Here is a 13014-nt window from a genome sequence, read left to right on the forward strand (position 1 = left end):
CACTTTTTGTGTTAGAAGCTCCCAAGCAGTGTTCTTCCGAGGAGCTCTCGCCATGTGTTGAGCGTGTGACAAGCATACTCGAGATATTCATTTCCACAAGAAGTAACATATGCAGTTGGTTCTCAGAGAGTAACTGAGAAAACGCGGGAGGAACAGTGAAGACTAACCATTGGTCTTAGGGGAGCAACTGGTGGGAGTAATGGTTGGTCCGCAGGGAGCAACTGGTGGGAGTAACTGTTGGTCCGCAGGAAACAACTGGAGGGAGTAACTGTTCATCCTCGAAAGGACGAACTGAAAAGAGAGCAACGGTTCGTCCCTCTGCAGTTACTCCTTTTAGGGAAGTGATGGGAGTGGCAATGCAATTTCTCCCTGGAAAGAGCAACCCCTATACCCCGTTGCTCTCTTTTGGCTTAGATATCAGTAGCACAGCTTGTCGGTAGCGCTCGTGTGATAGCGTATCTTGTGGCGTAGTCCGTGGCCACGGCTATCCACTTGTTTCCTATAAGAGAAGTAGGAAATGGTCCAACGAGATCAAGACTGACGTGGTAGAAGGGGACGGTCGGTATGTCTATTGGTTAGAGCGGATCAGCTGGTGGCAAGGTGGAAAGTATGGAGCACTGGCAGGACTCACAAACAGCAACGTATCGGCGCCGAGAACTGTAAAGGCCTTGCCAGAAGAATCTACACCGCACGCGATCATACGTGCGCGTGACCCCGAGATGTCCAGAGATTGGGTCGTGGTGAAGCTGTTCAAGAACAGCGGAACGGAGTGTAGCAGGAAAAACGAGTAAAAGCTCTGGTCTCGGCGCTAATGTTGCATCGGGAAAGAACGCCATCACGTTGAACGAACAAGTGTAGCAACGGGTCTACGTGGGGCAAACGTAGACTCTGCATGATAGACCACAAGTGGACATCGCTGAGCTGTTCCTTGCGTATGTTGGTGAAAGCAGGCATGGCGAAAACACAAGGGTCAGAATCATGTGCTGAAAGTTCGGGTGGGTCCACGGGGTAACAGGATAGACAGTCGGCATCCTGGTGCATTAGGCCAGATTTGTATGGCACGTGAAAGCTGCATTCTTGGGGTTGTACGGCCCAACGGCCAAGTCGTCCAGATTGATCTTTAAGGGACAACAGCTAGGACAAGGCATGGTGATCCGTGACTACCAAACAGGTGCGGCCAAACAAGTATGGTTGAAATTTTCTCACTGCTCAGACTAGTACGAGGCACTCACACTCTATGATGGAAAACTTGCTCTGCGAAGGAGAAAGGAGGCGACTGGCATAAGCGATGACGCAAAACTGTCCTCGTTGCCGCTGGGCGAGCACAGCACATTTCCATGTCCGCTGGCATCAGTACGAACTTCAGTATGAGCTGACGGGTCGAAATGGACCAAGATGAGTGGAGAAGTAAGTAATGTTGTAAATGTGCTGAAGGCAGTCACCTGGTCAGTACCCCAATAAAGAGGCCTGTCCTTCTTCAGTAGTTTTGTAAGTGGCCGGGCAATGTCAACAAAATTGTTCACAAAACGTCGAAAGTAAGAACAGAGACCGATAAAACTGCGTACATCTTTTGCGAAACGTGTTACGGGAAAATCTGTGATAACTCTAATGTTGTCAGGAGTAGGTTGCACGCCCCGAGCACTGAGAAGGTGGCCCAGCACAGTGATTTCCCGACGGCCAAAGTGACATTTGGAAGGGTTAAGCTGAAGTCCTGCTGTCTAGAAAACCTCAAGAACAGCTGATAGGCGGCTAAGGTGGCTTTCGAATGTAGGTGAAAATACTATGACGTCATCGAGATAGCACAGGCATGTGAAGAATTTGTATCCACGCAGCGAAGAGTCCATCATCCTTTCAAATCTAGCTGGCGCATTACACAATTCGATTGGCATAACCTTGAACTGGAAAAGTCCATTCGGTGTAATGAATGCGGTTTTCTCACGGTCTCGATGATCGACAGAAATATGGCAGTATCCTCATCGTAAGTTGATAGACGAAAAGTAGGCAGACCCATGTACGCAGTCAAGAGCATCGTCAATCCGCGGCAGTGGATACAGTTCCTTACGTGTTGCTTGATTTAAATGACGGTAGTCTATGCAGAAGCGCCAGCTGCCATCCTTCTTCTTGACTAGCATGACCAGCGATGCCCATGGACTGCAGGAAGGTTCGATGACGTCTTTTGTGGGCATTTCTTCAACGTCGTGCTGGATAACTTGTCGTTCAGCATTAGACACGAGATAAGAACTTCTAAGGATGGGGCTGGCGTCTCTCGTGTTAATTCTATGAGTTACAAAGCATGTCTGACCCAAAGGGCGGTCATAAAAATCAAAGATTGTCGGACATCAGCTGTCTGTGCTGGAAGAAGGTCAGGGCGATCATCTTGTTGATGATGGCACCCGCTGCGCTCTTCGAAAAGCAGGATGGAGCAGAGGACGACAAAGATTCGGCAACAAATGCCGAAATGGCAGCATCGATATAAGCAACTTTTGCCAAAGTCATACCATCTGGGATAATTTGAGTTCACCAGCTGAAGCTTAGGATCGGAAGAAATGCAGTATTTCCCGTGGCTGTTAGAAGTGTGAGACACGGCAACATTTTTGGCCAGCAGAACGTCAGCAATAGCTGTCAACTTGTAGGCACCGTTGGGAACAGGAGAGACAGATCTCAGGTTCACGTAGGTAATGGCTTGAGGTGCTAGGCAAACGTGAGGTACAGAACACAGAAGGGGTGAAGCTGATGTTGGGTCGTCATGGTAACACGGTAAATCAAGTTGAAGCATGCCGGTTAAACAATGAATAAGGGTAGAGTAGGCGGATAAAAAGTTCATGCCGAGGATAAGCTCATGGGAACAATTCTCGAGCACAGCAAATAACACTGTCGTGGAGCGATCGGCAACACTTATACACGCGGAGCACATTCCATGCACTAGAAGTGTGCCACCATCAGAGACCTGGATGAGTGGTACTGTGGGTGGCCTTAAAACTTTCCTAAGGTGGCAACGAAGTTCTGAATTCATCACTGATGTGTGAGCCCATGTGTCCACAAGTGCAACAACGGGTGTGACGTCTACTTCAATGTCAATAAGGTTGCGTCGAGTCGGCAGCATGGTCAGAGGATTTGGCGGGCAAGTAAGTGGTCAATGCAGCAACACCTCCGCGAGCTGCATTATTTATTTTCCTGTGGCAGCTGGTCAGTCGGTGACGTTGGTCGGCGAAATTGATGCGAGAGAGACGACTAGCGATGTGAGAGTGGTGGACGGAACTGGTGAGCATGCGGAGATGGGAAACGACGACGATATGGTGGCATAGAAGGAACGTCTTCACTGGTCGCCTGCGGTGATTCCCGGTAAGGTTGAAAGCGTCCATGATCCCTCTCTGGGCGATGGGTGCACCCATAGGATGCCTGATGCCAATACCCCCGAGTGTTGCAATGGCGGGCCATGTGTCTGATACGGTGGCAGTTGAAACAAATCGGACGATCATCAGCAGTCCTCCACTCGGCTAGATTGCAACGGCGAACCAGAAGGTTTTGGCTTTGGGCATACGAAACAGGAGGTGGACGACGGTCAATCGGTTGAGACGGTGTTGTAGTGCACTCGGAGGCCTGTCCAGCATGGGAAAGCTCTTGTCGCACAATGGCATGTACGAGTGGCACCGTCTGAGGGCTAGAGCCACAGGCATGGAAGCACGTGGACGCAGGAGACCCAGCACCTCAACCAAATGTCACGGGAGTAAAAGAATAAATGAAATAAATATATTTACAATATATACAGGGAGAGTCAGAGGCAGCTGCGGCCAAGATGGAGGTACAACAGCAAAAACACGAGCGCAATTGAATTCATTGTCTTCGTCATCAACCTGATGCTCTCTCGTGGTCGATGTCGTGTAAGTGTATTGTAATACTTGTCTGCGTGATTTATTATTTAGTGTAATGTTTGCATGAGACACGACACGTGCTTGGCCGAAGCTCTCTATTCATTCTCAAGAGCGTTGGCACAACTTTGTCTCAAAACCTGTTTTACCAAACATTACTGGCCATACACAATGTGAAAACCTTGGCAATGCTTTAGGAGATGATGGATAGTACACGAAAGTGCAACTACTATTGCTCATCAGTCTGCTATTTGTAAAGCAAACAATGCACAATTTTCAGTTTTCTCGAATGGAGATGTTACTATATGTTTTGTGAATTTGTCGGAAAATTACAAAGCCGTTCTAAAAACAACAAAAGACTGAAGTAGGTCACGGTTCTAAGTTTGAAAAGAAGACTGGCGAAAAATATTTCTGATGCAAAATGGGGAAATCACTTTTCTATTTTACAAGTGCCATCTGAACAAAATAATAGGCACTGGCAACGGAATATGGACTTCCTAAATGCAAATATTTTATGACCAAGATTTTAGACTTTCTCTAGAAAAAAATTTTTTTTTAAAGAATGCATTTCTGGTGGAAAGAACGGTCTGTTGCTTCAGAAACGTTGCACGAAAACCAGAAAAGAGTCTCTAAATGTTTCAACTTGATAGCTTCAGTGGTTGCAGATAAAATGTTTCTTTTAGAGCAAAAATACTACCCCAAGAAAAGGCCATTAAAAGGTGCAGTTAAAACGATGCAGAAATAGGATCAGACGCATTTGCGGCCATTTTCAAACGTTTCCACTGCGCGGAAAAGCTCGCCATTTCGTCGAAGCACTTGTCGGTATGCTTCCATATTGTGCCATAAAAATTAAAAAACCCCACTTTCAACCAATTTTGCCTCCATCTTAACAAAACATTGTGGCAGCCTCTCCCTGTCTTGGCGAACCTGATTCACATGCAGCCAATGCTGGTGCAAGCCCGAGATATGAATAAACGCAGGCAGGTCAAAAGCTTTGCTGTAAACAATTTAGGCAATATTGTTACCAAAGAATAAACGTTTGCAATTTATGTGCGTTCACTCATATGTTGTGAAGTTTTATCTACTACACAAGGGCAAAGGAACATAAAGAAGTACTGATGTAGCGTAGGAATCTCCTTGAATACATAATACATTTTTTCCACACATCAATATAACATTTCAGATGCTTTTAGTTTTGAAGTTTGGAAAATGTGCTGTTTGATATCCGAGTTCAGTTTAATCTATAAAAGCAACCTATATGAGGCCCCAAACACCAGAATAGTGTTGTGTTGGTCACGTGCCACTGTGTGATGCGCCTCACTCTAAATTTCATGTTTAGTAATGGCACTGCCTTCAATCCCTCAGGAAGATATGGCTGCATTCAGGAAATTCGGCAGTTGCTTCAACCTCTGATGCATGCATTCTTGTACAGCAGATATACGTGTTTTTCCTACATTGTCCTATTGAATCTAGCACAAAATAACAGACATACATTTCATGAAGGGCATAACAAGTAATTTTTTGAGCGGTTATGGTCTAGCCTTATTTCACAATTGTTTGTGCAGCATTAGTATTTTTGTGTGTTTATACACACAAGGAACACTTAAGTTTTGAAGGAGGTAAATTCACCTTTCAGGAAAGTTAATGACCCTATGGCTTGTCATGTTTTGTGCAATATTGTATTTTTTATGCTGTTCTCATTTCAACAATTGAACTTCCCGCCACGCCATTCTCAAGCGGGCTTTCGTATAGAAAGTAAGATGGTGCTTTGTGTAAGTTAAGGCCAGCTAAAATAATACGCCTCAAATTTGGGCGAAAAAATTCACGATGAAGCACTGGAAGACACTGCTCGCCAGCGAGGAAAAGGAGGCCCAAGTGGCGCTCTTGTACCAGGCGCATCGGGCTGCTGAGGCCAGTGGATTCCTGGACTAGGCACCCCACCCATCTGTTTCTAACCCTTATTTCAATTTTTTCTCTGTAATAAACGTTTTTTCGTCCATCCATAGTACTCTTTTTTTTACAACAGCACTCTCGGGCTGTACAAAAAGCACAACCGCACAATCTACATTTGTAGCATTTTCCTTCTCATCGTGAACTCCTCAGGCTTGCAGCTAACCCTTGATTTTGTTATTGCTTTGATGCAATTTTACGCATGACTGCCAACATTGTGTCCTACAGTTGTTAAGTACTCGTTGTGCATGGAGGTATCTCGAGCAAAAACGTATTTATTGCAAAATGGCACACTGACAAGTGCTTTCTGAGGTATATAGTGGCAGTTCATTTTACTGCATGCATTTTGAAAGCCATGTGATCTTTTGTCACGGGGGCTAAATGAAACAAACGACTAATACATTTCTTCTATACCCATCTGCATAGAACCAGTCTGTAGCGTCATGATGAACGTATACCATATCATGAAATTGTCTAGCGCAGAAATAGCTATGAAAATGGGTATGTCTTGTTCTAATCCACCAGCCAGGCTAAACTTCTTTAAATGTAACGATTGACACATACCAAGTAATGCTGACTTGTTGTGTTTGACATCTCAAAAATAGGAGTAGCATATATTGATTGTTTTAAGTGACCTTGAACTAGCACATATTGAGAAAACATGCTATTAATACACGACAGACACGCACAGCATTTCACTGGTGTATGACCTGCCAATGCTCTCTCACTTAAAACTATGGTAATACAGTTCATTAAAAAGTGCTACCAGAAAATTCTAGTTAATCGTTCTACTTCTTTTCTATTTTAGAATGTATGAGGTTTTATAAAAAAATGTTTTTAGTTTATTCATTGTTATTACGTCTTGCTCTTTGGGTGTTCTTTCTTAAGGTAATTTTCCTTAAACCTCAAAATAAATGCTCATATTTTTTCTTTGTTTTGCGTTAGTGCATTTGTTTCTTAGGCAGACAATGTCTCACTATTGCGCATGAAAGTACTAAAAGCTTGGAATGCTACATAAACGGAAAACAGCACAATCCAGCACGACGGTCCAAAAAAAAATAAAAACAACAATGGGACTCAATGTAGGACCATTTAGAGCTAGAAACTGTCATTTATTTTAAAATAATGTCAAAACAGTGAAATATATCAGCTTTGTCAGAATGCACTTCCTTGAACTGCAGCAATAACAACTGTTTAAAAATATGGTTTTTTTAGTTATAGGCTGGTTGAGGCATCACAGGCACGCATTGGCTTCTCGCCATGCAGTTTATTACATTTGTGGTAGAGCCTTTGAACAGTGAGTCGTCCTCTTCAGCGCCTACTAGTGGGTCTCCCTTTTCATAAGAAGAAGAACAGCTCGTGCAGAGAGTCGGTCCCCGCCTTGACTGTCGCTGTCGTGAATCATCGCGAAGTGTCCGCCAATAAACCTCTTAACAATTTGGTTGAGAGTGCTGTGCCCTTCAAACACCTTTGGTCCGAATTCGATGCCCTTGGAGCTTAGATCCCGTACCGTGCCTGCAACCATGAACCAATACGCTGCCCAGCAAACGCTTCCTCCTACGCCGACGCCATGCCCCGGTGTACCCCGCATCCGCGACCCTCCTGTCTTCACCGGCACGGATGGCACCGACGTCGAGGACTGGCTGGCCATGTACGAACGCGTCAGTGTCCCCAATCATTGGGACGAGGCAGGTAAACTCGGCAACCTGTTTTTCTACCTCGTGGGTGTGGCCGGCATGTGGTACAACAACCAAGCATCTGATTTCCCGACTTGGTCCGCTTTTAAAACCGCAGTCGTCGACGTGTTCGGCCGTCCGGCCGTTCGTAAGCTGCAAGCTGAACAGCGTTTACGTGAACGAGCCCAGCAGACCGGCGAGTCCTTCACAAGTTATATCGAGGACATCCTTGACTTGTGCAAGAAAGTCGAACTGAACATGTCAGAAGCTGACAAAATCACGCATGTTTTAAAAGGCATCACCGACGATGCCTTCACCATGCTCCTGGCAAAGAAGCCCCGCACTGTGGCAGAAGTAATTACGCTATGCCAAAGTTACGAAGAGCTGCGGCGGTAGCGTTTGATGACCCGTCGACCGCCACCACGTGATGCTGATCTCTCGGCCTTGTCAGCAGTTCCGGACCACGCGACCTTGCTCTCCGAAATGAAGTCGTTCGTGCGTGAGGAAGTTGCCCGCCAGGTCTCTTTACTGGCTTTTGCTTCCCCACAACATGCTCAACTGCCATCAAGTACACTTCCACCTCCGCTCCGCCGAGCCATTCAACAGGAAATCGCAGAGGTCGTCCCTGAATACCACCAGCCGCCTCCTGCATCTGCGCCACTCAGCTACGCCCAAGTTGTCGCCAGGCCGCCCCCACCGATTTCTGTCGCTGTTCCCCTAAGTTACACCGACACCGTCGCGAGCCCCCAGACCTTTGGAGAACCTGTCTCACCTACATACGCCGGCGTCACCCACGTGCCTCGAGTGCCGCCTACCATGCGCTCATATCAGCAGCCGGCTCGCCCATCGCTTTCTGCGACATGGATGGGACCCGCGAACCGATGGCGCACTGCTAACAATCACCCCATCTGCTTTGCTTGTGGTTGCATCGGTCATGTAGCACGCTATTGCAATCGTGTGCAGCATCCGCAGGTCGCCTCCAACTTTCCCAGCCAATCAAGCCGCTCTTATGACCAACCGCCGCCTATGTCACCGTCGTCCCGCCCCGTTCCATCTACCCGCCGTTCACCATCTCCACGACGTCGCTCACTATCGCCGATGCGGCCACGTCCACTCGAGGGCGACCAGGAAAATTAGTCGTTGCAGTCCACGAGGCAAGGGCTGCGACGCTGTCGAACTGCGGAAGCCCTCAGGAAAGCCCGTCGAACTTGATAGACGTGCTTGTGGATGGCGTTCTTGCATGTGCCCTTGTGACTGGAGCCGCCGTATCCGTGATGGACGCAAAACTTAGCCGATTACTGCGCAAAATGACCACGCCGCTTTGCGGGCTCTCCCTCCGTACAGCCAGTGCCCAAAGTATTCACCCTACAGCGATGTGCACAGCCCGCCTCATGATTCAGGACGTGATGTATGCGGTCGAATTCATCATAATTTCTTCATGCTCTCACGACGTTATCCTAGGATGGGATTTTCTCTCCCGCCACGACGCCGTCATTCATTGCGCACCAGCAGAAATAGAATTCACGCAGTTCTCTTCTTTGACGCCGGCCGACAGTCCATCTGCTGCAAGCAAGTTACTCGTCAGAGACGACACTCAAGTGCCTGCAAACTCGTCCTTGGTGGTGTCGCTCTACAGCGCAAGCCTTTCTGACACCGCTGCACTCCTCTCGCCATCTCATCGTGTTTTCACAAGAAAAGGCTTGCTGGTTCCTTTCGCGACCGTGCAACTCACTCACGGCAGCACCACTATTTTTGTTGTGAACTCATCTCCATACAGTGTTACGTTGGTGCGAAGGGAATGTTTCGGCAGCGTGGAACCCATCGAAGACGCGCAAGTTATGGATCAACCCGATGACATGCACTGCTATAGTTCCTGTACGCTTAGTGATGTTTCGACATCTACTTCATCATCCGATGATGTATTCGGTCCCTCCATACCCGACAACCTTACGCCGGGCCAGCGTTCCCAGCTTTTGGGCCTGTTGGAAGAATTCCGCTCTTCTTTCGATGTCGCCCAACCTTCTCTCGGCCGCACATCCACCGTTACGCATCGCATCGACACAGGCGCACAGCCACCGCTGCGGCAACGTCCATATCGCGTATCTCCCACAGAACGCCGTGTAATCAACGAGCAAGTCGACGACATGCTTCGCCGCGATGTTATTCACCCCTCTAGTAGCCCCTGGGCACCTCCTGTCGTTCTCTTCACGAAGAAGGATGGTTCTGTGCGGTTCTGTGTGGACTACCGACGCCTCAACAAGATCACTCGTAAGGACGTGTACCCACTACCGCGGGTAGATGACGCGATTGACAGCCTGCAAGGAGCAGAATTTATTTCATCCCTTGATTTGCGCTCAGGGTACTGGCAAGTACCTATGGTTGAGGACGCTCGATCGAAGACCGCTTTTGTCACCCCCGACGGCTTGTACGAATTCAACGTCATGCCGTTTGGGCTGTGCAATGCGCCCGTCACCTTTGAGCGCATGAAGGATACTGTTCTGCGCGACCTGAAATGGCACACGTGTCTGTGCTACCTCGATGACGTAGTCGTTTTCGCTCCGGACTTCTCGACGCATCTTCAACGCCTTCGGCATGTTTTAACGCGTCTGAGCGACGCCAGGCTGCAACTGAACCTAAAGAAGTGCCGATTTGCAGCTCGGCAGTTGACAATACTCGGCTACGTCGTCTCCAAAGACGGAATTCTTCCTGATCCAGCCAAGCTTCGGGCCGTGACCGAGTTCCCCAAGCCGACATCCGTCAAGTAACTGCGCAGTTTCGTAGTACTGTGTTCCTACTTTCGGCGCTTTATTCGAAACTTCGCGACTATCATATCGCCGCTGACGAAGCTTCTCGGAAGTAACGGGCCTCTCCATTCGTGGTCATCACAGTGCGACAACGCATTCACAACACTTCGTCGTTTGTTGACGTCGCCTCCCATACTCCGCCACTACGACCCTACGGCCCCTACAGAGGTACACACGGATGCCAGTGGTGTCGGCCTCGGCGCTGTCCTTGCGCAGCGCAAACCAGGGTTCTCGGAATATGTCGTGGCGTATGCAAGCCGTACGCTTACTAAAGCCGAGACTAATTACACAGTCACCGAGAAAGAATGTTTGGCGATCGTCTGGGCCCTTGCAAAGTTCCGACCTTATTTGTATGGTCGCCCATTTGATGTCGTCACCGACCATTACGCACTATGCTAGTTGTCGTCATTGCAAGATCCCTCAGGCCGTCTCGCCCGGTGGGCACTTCACCTGCAAGGCTATGACATCCGCGTGCTGTACCGCAATGGAAGGCAACATGCTGACGCCGACGCCCTGCCGCGCTCTCTCTTGCCTGACAACTCAGCGTCTCACCTTGCCATTTCTTCGATTAGCACTCATACCATTGCTACTGAACAGCGATCAATGTATTGCCTCACTGATAGACTTGCTGACTGATCCATCCACTCCATCCACTCGCGCGTTGCGTCGTCAAGCCCACCATTTCGCCCTTCGCGACGACCTCCTACACAGGCGCAATTACAACGGTGATGGCCGCCAGTGGCTACTAGTCATACCTCGCAGTCTGCGCTCTGACATATGCGAATTCTTTCATTCTGATCCGCATTTTCGCACTCCGGGGTATCGAAGACTTACCACCGTATTCGCCAACGGTACTTTTGGCGCGGCATGTATCGCTACGTGCAGAAATTCGTTCGCTCCTGCATAGATTGTCAGTGCCGCAAAGCTTCAACGCACCCGTCGCCGGTAGGTCTACAACCTCTACCTTGCCCTACCAGGCCCTTTGGGTGCGTTGGCATCGATTTGTATGGGCCACTTCCACTAACGTCGGCTGGTAACCGCTGGGTCATTGTCGCTGTGGACCACCTCACGCGATACGCCGAAACGGCCGCTCTTCCCGCGGCTACAGCGAGCGATGTGGCCTCCTTTCTGCTCCAACGATTCATTCTGCGACACGGTCTACCCCAGAAACTGCTCGGTGACCGAGGCCGTGTCTTCCTGTCTGAAGTCATTGAAGCCATTCTCAAAGAGTGCAACGTTTTTCGCCGCAAAACTGCTGCTTACCACCCGCAGACAAATGGCCTCACCGAACGCTTCAACCGTACCCTCGGCGACATGCTCTCCAAGTACGTCGCCGCCAATAACACAAATTGGGATTCCATTCTGCCCTTCGTCACCTACGCATATAATACCGCCCTCAGAGCACTACTGGCTTTTCACCTTTCTTTTTATTATATGAAAGGCACCCGTCACACACAATCGACACGATACTTCCGTACAGGCCAGATCCGTCTGAGTGGGCACCTATTTCTTCTACAGCCAAGCTTGCTGAAGAGTGTCGAGAGCTTGCAAAGACCTTCACTGCGCATGATCAAGAGCGGCAAAAAGCATTCGCGCTGACGCCAGCCCTACTGCGCCCACGTTCCTCCCTGGAGCGCTCGTCTGGCTCTCGATCCCTACCAAACTGGCCTATCTTCAAAACTATTGCCCAAATACGAAGGCCCCTACCGTGTCGTCAAACGCACTTCCCCAGTCAACTACTTCATTGAACCCATCGAACCATCTTCGGACATGCGCCGTCGAGGACGCGACACTGTTAACGTGGAGCGCCTCAAGGTCTACCATGACCCGCTCATTGTAACCAGCTGTTAGGTCGCCAGGCGGCTCCCTTTTCGTACCCGGGGTAGTTGTGGTAAAGCCTTTGAACAGTGGGTCGTCCTCTCCAGGGCCTACTAGTGGGTCTCCCTTTTCATAAGAAGAAGAACAGCTCGTGCAGAGAGTCGGTCCCCGCCTTGACTGTCGCTGTCGTGAATCATCGCGAAGTGTCCGCCAATAAACCTCTTAACACATTCTTTATTACTTCACCCTTGTATTTTTAGGAATGTCGTAAAAGAAGAGGGAAATGAAAATAGTCATGACGTGCAGCAGCTGCTACCTTCATTTCTACGTTTTTCACTAAAACTAGCTCTCTTAATAAAATGTTGCCCTGAATGAAAAGCTGCTCTGCTGCGTATAAAAAATCCAAATTAGGTTATGTTCTTATTAGGGTCTAGTCCCTTCAAAATCCAGAAACAGAAAACAAAGATGTGAATTCTATGGCAAAGAATGTGTACAGGCGTGTCACTTATACTTCATTCTGCCTGTCAAAACGACATATCTGTAAATGCACTTCTGTGGAATGTCTTAATGCGGAAGACGTGTGTGGTAAAACATTACCCTGAGAAGCGCGTGTCAGCTGTGACGTATTGTTTTCATTGTGCAAGACCGATTCTATATTTGTGGTCACTTAGCGGGGCCGATTTAAAGTGCGCGAGAATCACCGTGTTGGTGATCATGAACTGAAGGAGCGCAACAATGCGCGTGTTCATGCGTCAGTCTCGAGGCAAGCTCTCGAGCGACTGGTTTAGTGCAGTTTACGCCAGAGAAGCGTTGTTGTTCGAAGAAAGGGCCATGCCCGCATTGCTTGTCTAATCTTGCTTGCCCGGGCCTGGTCTCGGCGTCAACAATCGCGGGTTT

This window comes from Rhipicephalus microplus, chromosome 6 (assembly GCF_043290135.1).
Source record: "Rhipicephalus microplus isolate Deutch F79 chromosome 6, USDA_Rmic, whole genome shotgun sequence".
In the NCBI taxonomy this organism is placed as follows: domain Eukaryota; kingdom Metazoa; phylum Arthropoda; class Arachnida; order Ixodida; family Ixodidae; genus Rhipicephalus; species Rhipicephalus microplus.